This window comes from Psittacula echo (genome assembly GCF_963264785.1).
Source record: "Psittacula echo genome assembly, chromosome: 26".
NCBI classification, from domain to species: domain Eukaryota; kingdom Metazoa; phylum Chordata; class Aves; order Psittaciformes; family Psittacidae; genus Psittacula; species Psittacula echo.
In genome coordinates, this window is record NC_137761.1 from 4,416,726 (window position 1) to 4,428,315 (window position 11,590).

Here is an 11,590-nt window from a genome sequence, read left to right on the forward strand (position 1 = left end):
CAACTCAAAGTCCATTACAATGGAACCTCTTTGGCACCCGTGCTCGGCTGCCCAGCATCCCAGGGAGTAGAGCACGAACGGTTGGCCTCTGCTCCCACAGCCGAAGAGCCAGGGCAAAAAACTTGAGCTGTGCCTCTCCTGCAGAAAGTCAGCTTTGCAACGGTGCCATCCGCATGGCTGTCGCTCCTCGATTTCCCAACTCAAAGTCCATTACAATGGAACCTCTTTGGCACCCGTGCTGGGCTGCCCAGCATCCCAGGGAGTAGAGCACGAACGGTTGGCCTCTGCTCCCACAGCCGAAGAGCCAGGGCAAAAAACTTGAGCTGTGCCTCTTCTGCAGAAAGGCAGCTTTGCAACGCTGCCATCCAAATTGCTGTCGCTCCTCGATTTCCCAACTCAAAGTCCATTACACTGGAACCTCTTTGGCACCCGTGCTCGGCTGCCCAGCATCCCAGGGAGTAGAGCACGAACGGTTGGCCTCTGCTCCCACAGCCGAAGAGCCAGGGCAAAAAACTTGAGCTGTGCCTCTTCTGCAGAAAGTCAGCTTTGCAACGGTGCCATCCAAATTGCTTTCGCTCCTCGATTTCCCAACTCAAAGTCCATTACAATGGAACCTCTTTGGCACCCGTGCTGGGCTGCCCAGCATCCCAGGGAGTAGAGCACGAACGGTTGGCCTCTGCTCCCACAGCCGAAGAGCCAGGGCAAAAAACTTGAGCTGTGCCTCTTCTGCAGAAAGTCAGCTTTGCAACGGTGCCATCCGCATGGCTGTCGCTCCTCGATTTCCCAACTCAAAGTCCATTACAATGGAACCTCTTTGGCACCCGTGCTCGGCTGCCCAGCATCCCAGGGAGTAGAGCACGAACGGTTGGCCTCTGCTCCCACAGCCGAAGAGCCAGGGCAAAAAACTTGAGCTGTGCCTCTTCTGCAGAAAGGCAGCTTTGCAACGCTGCCATCCAAATTGCTGTCGCTCCTCGATTTCCCAACTCAAAGTCCATTACAATGGAACCTCTTTGGCACCCGTGCTCGGCTGCCCAGCATCCCAGGGAGTAGAGCACGAACGGTTGGCCTCTGCTCCCACAGCCGAAGAGCCAGGGCAAAAAACTTGAGCTAGGCCTCTTCTGCAGAAAGTCAGCTTTGCAACGGTGCCATCCGCATTGCTGTCGCTCCTCGATTTCCCAACTCAAAGTCCATTACAATGGAACCTCTTTGGCACCCGTGCTCGGCTGCCCAGCATCCCAGGGAGTAGAGCACGAACGGTTGGCCTCTGCTCCCACAGCCGAAGAGCCAGGGCAAAAAACTTGAGCTGGGCCTCTTCTGCAGAAAGTCAGCTTTGCAACGGTGCCATCCGCATTGCTGTCGCTCCTCCATTTCCCAACTCAAAGTCCATTACAATGGAACCTCTTTGGCACCCGTGCTGGGCTGCCCAGCATCCCAGGGAGTAGAGCACGAACGGTTGGCCTCTGCTCCCACAGCCGAAGAGGCAGGGCAAAAAACTGGAGCTGTGCCTCTTCTGCAGAAAGTCAGCTTTGCAACGGTGCCATCCGCATGGCTGTCGCTCCTCGATTTCCCAACTCAAAGTCCATTACAATGGAACCTCTTTGGCACCCGTGCTCGGCTGCCCAGCATCCCAGGGAGTAGAGCACGAACGGTTGGCCTCTGCTCCCACAGCCGAAGAGGCAGGGCAAAAAACTGGAGCTGTGCCTCTCCTGCAGAAAGTCAGCTTTGTAACGCTGCCATCCGCATTGCTGTCGCTCCTCGATTTCCCAACTCAAAGTCCATTACAATGGAACCTCTTTGGCACACATGCTCGGCTGCGCAGCATCCCAGGGAGTAGAGCACGAACGGTTGGCCTCTGCTCCCACAGCCGAAGAGCCAGGGCAAAAAACTTGAGCTGGGCCTCTTCTGCAGAAAGTCAGCTTTACAACGCTGCCATCCGCATTGCTGTCGCTCCTCCATTTCCCAACTCAAAGTCCATTACAATGGAACCTCTTTGGCACCGGTGCTCGGCTGCCCAGCATCCCAGGGAGTAGAGCACGAACGGTTGGCCTCTGCACCCACAGCCGAAGAGCCAGGGCAAAAAACTTGAGCTGGGCCTCTTCTGCAGAAAGTCAGCTTTGCAACGCTGCGATCCGCATTGCTGTCGCTCCTCCATTTCCCAACTCAAAGTCCATTACAATGGAACCTCTTTGGCACCCGTGCTGGGCTGCCCAGCATCCCAGGGAGTAGAGCACGAACGGTTGGCCTCTGCTCCCACAGCCGAAGAGCCAGGGCAAAAAACTTGAGCTGTGCCTCTTCTGCAGAAAGTCAGCTTTGCAACGGTGCCATCCGCATTGCTGTCGCTCCTCGATTTCCCAACTCAAAGTCCATTACAATGGAACCTCTTTGGCACCCGTGCTCGGCTGGCCAGCATCCCAGGGAGTAGAGCACGAACGGTTGGCCTCTGCTCCCACAGCCGAAGAGGCAGGGCAAAAAACTTGAGCTGTGCCTCTTCTGCAGAAAGGCAGCTTTGCAACGCTGCCATCCGCATGGCTGTCGCTCCTCGATTTCCCAACTCAAAGTCCATTACAATGGAACCTCTTTGGCACCCGTGCTGGGCTGCCCAGCATCCCAGGGAGTAGAGCACGAACGGTTGGCCTCTGCTCCCACAGCCGAAGAGCCAGGGCAAAAAACTTGAGCTGTGCCTCTCCTGCAGAAAGTCAGCTTTGCAACGCTGCCATCCGCATTGCTGTCGCTCCTCGATTTCCCAACTCAAAGTCCATTACAATGGAACCTCTTTGGCACACATGCTCGGCTGCGCAGCATCCCAGGGAGTAGAGCACGAACGGTTGGCCTCTGCTCCCACAGCCGAAGAGCCAGGGCAAAAAACTTGAGCTGTGCCTCTTCTGCAGAAAGTCAGCTTTACAACGCTGCCATCCGCATTGCTGTCGCTCCTCGATTTCCCAACTCAAAGTCCATTACAATGGAACCTCTTTGGCACCCGTGCTGGGCTGCCCAGCATCCCAGGGAGTAGAGCACGAACGGTTGGCCTCTGCTCCCACAGCCGAAGAGGCAGGGCAAAAAACTTGAGCTGTGCCTCTTCTGCAGAAAGGCAGCTTTGCAACGCTGCCATCCAAATTGCTGTCGCTCCTCGATTTCCCAACTCAAAGTCCATTACAATGGAACCTCTTTGGCACCCGTGCTGGGCTGCCCAGCATCCCAGGGAGTAGAGCACGAACGGTTGGCCTCTGCTCCCACAGCCGAAGAGCCAGGGCAAAAAACTTGAGCTGTGCCTCTTCTGCAGAAAGTCAGCTTTGCAACGGTGCCATCCGCATTGCTGTCGCTCCTCGATTTCCCAACTCAAAGTCCATTACAATGGAACCTCTTTGGCACCCGTGCTGGGCTGCCCAGCATCCCAGGGAGTAGAGCACGAACGGTTGGCCTCTGCTCCCACAGCCGAAGAGCCAGGGCAAAAAACTTGAGCTGTGCCTCTTCTGCAGAGAGTCAGCTTTGCAACGGTGCCATCCGCATTGCTGTCGCTCCTCGATTTCCCAACTCAAAGTCCATTACAATGGAACCTCTTTGGCACCCGTGCTCGGCTGCCCAGCATCCCAGGGAGTAGAGCACGAACGGTTGGCCTCTGCACCCACAGCCGAAGAGCCAGGGCAAAAAACTTGAGCTGGGCCTCTTCTGCAGAAAGTCAGCTTTGCAACGCTGCCATCCGCATGGCTGTCGCTCCTCGATTTCCCAACTCAAAGTCCATTACAATGGAACCTCTTTGGCACCCGTGCTCGGCTGCCCAGCATCCCAGGGAGTAGAGCACGAACGGTTGGCCTCTGCTCCCACAGCCGAAGAGCCAGGGCAAAAAACTTGAGCTGTGCCTCTTCTGCAGAAAGTCAGCTTTGCAACGCTGCCATCCGCATTGCTGTCGCTCCTCGATTTCCCAACTCAAAGTCCATTACAATGGAACCTCTTTGGCACACATGCTCGGCTGCGCAGCATCCCAGGGAGTAGAGCACGAACGGTTGGCCTCTGCTCCCACAGCCGAAGAGCCAGGGCAAAAAACTTGAGCTGTGCCTCTTCTGCAGAAAGTCAGCTTTACAACGCTGCCATCCGCATTGCTGTCGCTCCTCGATTTCCCAACTCAAAGTCCATTACAATGGAACCTCTTTGGCACCCGTGCTGGGCTGCCCAGCATCCCAGGGAGTAGAGCACGAACGGTTGGCCTCTGCTCCCACAGCCGAAGAGCCAGGGCAAAAAACTTGAGCTGTGCCTCTTCTGCAGAAAGTCAGCTTTGCAACGCTGCCATCCAAATTGCTGTCGCTCCTCGATTTCCCAACTCAAAGTCCATTACAATGGAACCTCTTTGGCACCCGTGCTCGGCTGCCCAGCATCCCAGGGAGTAGAGCACGAACGGTTGGCCTCTGCTCCCACAGCCGAAGAGCCAGGGCAAAAAACTTGAGCTGGGCCTCTTCTGCAGAAAGTCAGCTTTGCAACGGTGCCATCCGCATTGCTGTCGCTCCTCGATTTCCCAACTCAAAGTCCATTACAATGGAACCTCTTTGGCACCCGTGCTGGGCTGCCCAGCATCCCAGGGAGTAGAGCACGAACGGTTGGCCTCTGCTCCCACAGCCGAAGAGCCAGGGCAAAAAAATTGAGCTGTGCCTCTTCTGCAGAGAGTCAGCTTTGCAACGGTGCCATCCGCATTGCTGTCGCTCCTCGATTTCCCAACTCAAAGTCCATTACAATGGAACCTCTTTGGCACCCGTGCTGGGCTGCCCAGCATCCCAGGGAGTAGAGCACGAACGGTTGGCCTCTGCACCCACAGCCGAAGAGCCAGGGCAAAAAACTTGAGCTGGGCCTCTTCTGCAGAAAGTCAGCTTTGCAACGCTGCCATCCGCATTGCTGTCGCTCCTCCATTTCCCAACTCAAAGTCCATTACAATGGAACCTCTTTGGCACCCGTGCTGGGCTGCCCAGCATCCCAGGGAGTAGAGCACGAACGGTTGGCCTCTGCTCCCACAGCCGAAGAGCCAGGGCAAAAAACTTGAGCTGTGCCTCTTCTGCAGAAAGTCAGCTTTGCAACGGTGCCATCCGCATTGCTGTCGCTCCTCCATTTCCCAACTCAAAGTCCATTACAATGGAACCTCTTTGGCACCCGTGCTCGGCTGGCCAGCATCCCAGGGAGTAGAGCACGAACGGTTGGCCTCTGCTCCCACAGCCGAAGAGGCAGGGCAAAAAACTTGAGCTGTGCCTCTTCTGCAGAAAGTCAGCTTTGCAACGGTGCCATCCGCATGGCTGTCGCTCCTCGATTTCCCAACTCAAAGTCCATTACAATGGAACCTCTTTGGCACCCGTGCTGGGCTGCCCAGCATCCCAGGGAGTAGAGCACGAACGGTTGGCCTCTGCTCCCACAGCCGAAGAGCCAGGGCAAAAAACTGGAGCTGTGCCTCTCCTGCAGAAAGTCAGCTTTGCAACGCTGCCATCCGCATTGCTGTCGCTCCTCGATTTCCCAACTCAAAGTCCATTACAATGGAACCTCTTTGGCACACATGCTCGGCTGCGCAGCATCCCAGGGAGTAGAGCACGAACGGTTGGCCTCTGCTCCCACAGCCGAAGAGCCAGGGCAAAAAACTGGAGCTGTGCCTCTTCTGCAGAAAGTCAGCTTTACAACGCTGCCATCCGCATTGCTGTCGCTCCTCGATTTCCCAACTCAAAGTCCATTACAATGGAACCTCTTTGGCACCCGTGCTGGGCTGCCCAGCATCCCAGGGAGTAGAGCACGAACGGTTGGCCTCTGCTCCCACAGCCGAAGAGCCAGGGCAAAAAACTTGAGCTGTGCCTCTTCTGCAGACAGTCAGCTTTGCAACGCTGCCATCCGCATTGCTGTCGCTCCTCGATTTCCCAACTCAAAGTCCATTACAATGGAACCTCTTTGGCACCCGTGCTGGGCTGCCCAGCATCCCAGGGAGTAGAGCACGAACTGTTGGCCTCTGCTCCCACAGCCGAAGAGCCAGGGCAAAAAACTTGAGCTGTGCCTCTTCTGCAGAAAGTCAGCTTTGCAACGGTGCCATCCGCATTGCTGTCGCTCCTCCATTTCCCAACTCAAAGTCCATTACAATGGAACCTCTTTGGCACCCGTGCTGGGCTGCCCAGCATCCCAGGGAGTAGAGCACGAACATTCGGCCTCTGCTCCCACAGCCGAAGAGCCAGGGCAAAAAACTTGAGCTGTGCCTCTTCTGCAGAAAGTCAGCTTTGCAACGGTGCCATCGGCATTGTTGTCGCTCCTCGATTTCCCAACTCAAAGTCCATTACAATGGAACCTCTTTGGCACCCGTGCTCGGCTGCCCAGCATCCCAGGGAGTAGAGCACGAACGGTTGGCCTCTGCTCCCACAGCCGAAGAGCCAGGGCAAAAAACTTGAGCTGTGCCTCTTCTGCAGTAAGTCAGCTTTGCAACGGTGCCATCCGCATTGCTGTCGCTCCTCCATTTCCCAACTCAAAGTCCATTACAATGGAACCTCTTTGGCACCCGTGCTCGGCTGCCCAGCATCCCAGGGAGTAGAGCACGAACGGTTGGCCTCTGCTCCCACAGCCGAAGAGCCAGGGCAAAAAACTTGAGCTGGGCCTCTTCTGCAGAAAGTCAGCTTTGCAACGGTGCCATCCGCATTGCTGTCACTCCTCGATTTCCCAACTCAAAGTCCATTACAATGGAACCTCTTTGGCACCCGTGCTCGGCTGCCCAGCATCCCAGGGAGTAGAGCACGAACGGTTGGCCTCTGCTCCCACAGCCGAAGAGCCAGGGCAAAAAACTTGAGCTGTGCCTCTTCTGCAGAAAGTCAGCTTTGCAACGCTGCCATCCGCATTGCTGTCGCTCCTTGATTTCCCAACTCAAAGTCCATTACAATGGAACCTCTTTGGCACCCGTGCTCGGCTGCCCAGCATCCCAGGGAGTAGAGCACGAACGGTTGGCCTCTGCTCCCACAGCCGAAGAGCCAGGGCAAAAAACTTGAGCTGTGCCTCTTCTGCAGAAAGTCAGATTTGCAACGGTGCCATCCGCATTGCTGTCGCTCCTCGATTTCCCAACTCAAAGTCCATTACAATGGAACCTCTTTGGCACCCGTGCTGGGCTGCCCAGCATCCCAGGGAGTAGAGCACGAACGGTTGGCCTCTGCTCCCACAGCCGAAGAGCCAGGGCAAAAAACTTGAGCTGTGCCTCTTCTGCAGAAAGTCAGCTTTGCAACGGTGCCATCCGCATTGCTGTCGCTCCTCCATTTCCCAACTCAAAGTCCATTACAATGGAACCTCTTTGGCACCCGTGCTGGGCTGCCCAGCATCCCAGGGAGTAGAGCACGAACGGTTGGCCTCTGCTCCCACAGCCGAAGAGCCAGGGCAAAAAACTTGAGCTGGGCCTCTTCTGCAGAAAGTCAGCTTTGCAACGGTGCCATCCGCATTGCTGTCGCTCCTTGATTTCCCAACTCAAAGTCCATTACAATGGAACCTCTTTGGCACCCGTGCTCGGCTGCCCAGCATCCCAGGGAGTAGAGCACGAACATTCGGCCTCTGCTCCCACAGCCGAAGAGCCAGGGCAAAAAACTGGAGCTGTGCCTCTTCTGCAGAAAGTCAGCTTTGCAACGGTGCTATCTGCATTGCTGTCGCTCCTCGATTTCCCAACTCAAAGTCCATTACAATGGAACCTCTTTGGCACCCGTGCTGGGCTGCCCAGCATCCCAGGGAGTAGAGCACGAACGGTTGGCCTCTGCTCCCACAGCCGAAGAGCCAGGGCAAAAAACTTGAGCTGTGCCTCTTCTGCAGAAAGTCAGCTTTGCAACCCTGCCATCCAAATTGCTGTCGCTCCTCGATTTCCCAACTCAAAGTCCATTACAATGGAACCTCTTTGGCACCCGTGCTGGGCTGCCCAGCATCCCAGGGAGTAGAGCACCAACGGTTGGCCTCTGCTCCCACAGCCGAAGAGCCAGGGCAAAAAACTTGAGCTGTGCCTCTTCTGCAGAAAGTCAGCTTTGCAACGGTGCCATTCGCATGGCTGTTGCTCCTCGATTTCCCAACTCAAAGTCCATTACAATGGAACCTCTTTGGCACCCGTGCTCGGCTGCCCAGCATCCCAGGGAGTAGAGCACGAACATTCGGCCTCTGCTCCCACAGCCGAAGAGCCAGGGCAAAAAACTTGAGCTGTGCCTCTTCTGCAGAAAGTCAGCTTTGCAATGCTGCCATCCGCATTGCTGTCGCTCCTCGATTTCCCAACACAAAGTCCATTACAATGGAACCTCTTTGGCACCCGTGCTCGGCTGCCCAGCATCCCAGGGAGTAGAGCACGAACATTCGGCCTCTGCTCCCACAGCCGAAGAGCCAGGGCAAAAAACTTGAGCTGTGCCTCTTCTGCAGAAAGTCAGCTTTGCAACGCTGCCATCCGCATTGCTGTCGCTCCTCGATTTCCCAACTCAAAGTCCATTACAATGGAACCTCTTTGGCACCCGTGCCCGGCTGCCCAGCATCCCAGGGAGTAGAGCACGAACATTCGGCCTCTGCTCCCACAGCCGAAGAGCCAGGGCAAAAAACTTGAGCTGTGCCTCTTCTGCAGAAAGTCAGCTTTGCAACGCTGCCATCCGCATGGCTTTCGCTCCTCGATTTCCCAACTCAAAGTCCATTACAATGGAACCTCTTTGGCACCCGTGCTGGGCTGCCCAGCATCCCAGGGAGTAGAGCACGAACGGTTGGCCTCTGCTCCCACAGCCGAAGAGCCAGGGCAAAAAACTTGAGCTGTGCCTCTTCTGCAGAAAGTCAGCTTTGCAACGCTGCCATCCGCATTGCTGTCGCTCCTCGATTTCCCAACTCAAAGTCCATTACAATGGAACCTCTTTGGCACCCGTGCTGGGCTGCCCAGCATCCCAGGGAGTAGAGCACGAACGGTTGGCCTCTGCTCCCACAGCCTAAGAGCCAGGGCAAAAAACTTGAGCTGGGCCTCTTCTGCAGAAAGTCAGCTTTGCAACGCTGCCATCCGCATTGCTGTCGCTCCTCGATTTCCCAACTCAAAGTCCATTACAATGGAACCTCTTTGGCACCCGTGCTGGGCTGCCCAGCATCCCAGGGAGTAGAGCACGAACATTCGGCCTCTGCTCCCACAGCCGAAGAGCCAGGGCAAAAAACTTGAGCTGTGCCTCTTCTGCAGAAAGTCAGCTTTGCAACGCTGCCATCCGCATTGCTGTCGCTCCTCGATTTCCCAACTCAAAGTCCATTACAATGGAACCTCTTTGGCACCCGTGCTGGGCTGCCCAGCATCCCAGGGAGTAGAGCACGAACGGTTGGCCTCTGCTCCCACAGCCGAAGAGCCAGGGCAAAAAACTTGAGCTGTGCCTCTTCTGCAGAAAGTCAGCTTTGCAACGGTGCCATCCGCATTGCTGTCGCTCCTCGATTTCCCAACTCAAAGTCCATTACAATGGAACCTCTTTGGCACCCGTGCTCGGCTGCCCAGCATCCCCGGGAGTAGAGCACGAACATTCGGCCTCTGCTCCCACAGCCGAAGAGCCAGGGCAAAAAACTTGAGCTGTGCCTCTTCTGCAGAAAGTCAGCTTTGCAACGCTGCCATCCGCATTGCTGTCGCTCCTCGATTTCCCAACTCAAAGTCCATTACAATGGAACCTCTTTGGCACCCGTGCTCGGCTGCCCAGCATCCCAGGGAGTAGAGCACGAACGGTTGGCCTCTGCTCCCACAGCCGAAGAGCCAGGGCAAAAAACTTGAGCTGTGCCTCTTCTGCAGAAAGTCAGATTTGCAACGCTGCCATCCACATTGCTGTCGCTCCTCGATTTCCCAACTCAAAGTCCATTACAATGGAACCTCTTTGGCACCCGTGCTGGGCTGCCCAGCATCCCAGGGAGTAGAGCACGAACGGTTGGCCTCTGCTCCCACAGCCGAAGAGCCAGGGCAAAAAACTTGAGCTGGGCCTCTTCTGCAGAAAGTCAGCTTTGCAACGCTGCCATCCGCATTGCTGTCGCTCCTCGATTTCCCAACTCAAAGTCCATTACAATGGAACCTCTTTGGCACCCGTGCTGGGCTGCCCAGCATCCCAGGGAGTAGAGCACGAACATTCGGCCTCTGCTCCCACAGCCGAAGAGCCAGGGCAAAAAACTTGAGCTGTGCCTCTTCTGCAGAAAGTCAGCTTTGCAACGGTGCCATCCGCATTGTTGTCGCTCCTCGATTTCCCAACTCAAAGTCCATTACAATGGAACCTCTTTGGCACCCGTGCTGGGCTGCCCAGCATCCCAGGGAGTAGAGCACGAACGGTTGGCCTCTGCTCCCACAGCCGAAGAGCCAGGGCAAAAAACTTGAGCTGTGCCTCTTCTGCAGTAAGTCAGCTTTGCAACGGTGCCATCCGCATTGCTGTCGCTCCTCCATTTCCCAACTCAAAGTCCATTACAATGGAACCTCTTTGGCACCCGTGCTGGGCTGCCCAGCATCCCAGGGAGTAGAGCACGAACGGTTGGCCTCTGCTCCCACAGCCGAAGAGGCAGGGCAAAAAACTTGAGCTGGGCCTCTTCTGCAGAAAGTCAGCTTTGCAACGGTGCCATCCGCATTGCTGTCACTCCTCGATTTCCCAACTCAAAGTCCATTACAATGGAACCTCTTTGGCACCCGTGCTGGGCTGCCCAGCATCCCAGGGAGTAGAGCACGAACGGTTGGCCTCTGCTCCCACAGCCGAAGAGCCAGGGCAAAAAACTTGAGCTGTGCCTCTTCTGCAGAAAGTCAGCTTTGCAACGCTGCCATTTGCATGGCTGTCGCTCCTTGATTTCCCAACTCAAAGTCCATTACAATGGAACCTCTTTGGCACCCGTGCTCGGCTGCCCAGCATCCCAGGGAGTAGAGCACGAACGGTTGGCCTCTGCTCCCACAGCCGAAGAGCCAGGGCAAAAAACTTGAGCTGTGCCTCTTCTGCAGAAAGTCAGATTTGCAACGGTGCCATCCGCATTGCTGTCGCTCCTCGATTTCCCAACTCAAAGTCCATTACAATGGAACCTCTTTGGCACCCGTGCTGGGCTGCCCAGCATCCCAGGGAGTAGAGCACGAACGGTTGGCCTCTGCTCCCACAGCCGAAGAGCCAGGGCAAAAAACTTGAGCTGTGCCTCTTCTGCAGAAAGTCAGCTTTGCAACGGTGCCATCCGCATTGCTGTCGCTCCTCCATTTCCCAACTCAAAGTCCATTACAATGGAACCTCTTTGGCACCCGTGCCCGGCTGCCCAGCATCCCAGGGAGTAGAGCACGAACGGTTGGCCTCTGCTCCCACAGCCGAAGAGCCAGGGCAAAAAACTTGAGCTGGGCCTCTTCTGCAGAAAGTCAGCTTTGCAACGGTGCCATCCGCATTGCTGTCGCTCCTTGATTTCCCAACTCAAAGTCCATTACAATGGAACCTCTTTGGCACCCGTGCTCGGCTGCCCAGCATCCCAGGGAGTAGAGCACGAACGGTTGGCCTCTGCTCCCACAGCCGAAGAGCCAGGGCAAAAAACTTGAGCTGTGCCTCTTCTGCAGAAAGTCAGCTTTGCAACGGTGCTATCTGCATTGCTGTCGCTCCTCGATTTCCCAACTCAAAGTCCATTACAATGGAAC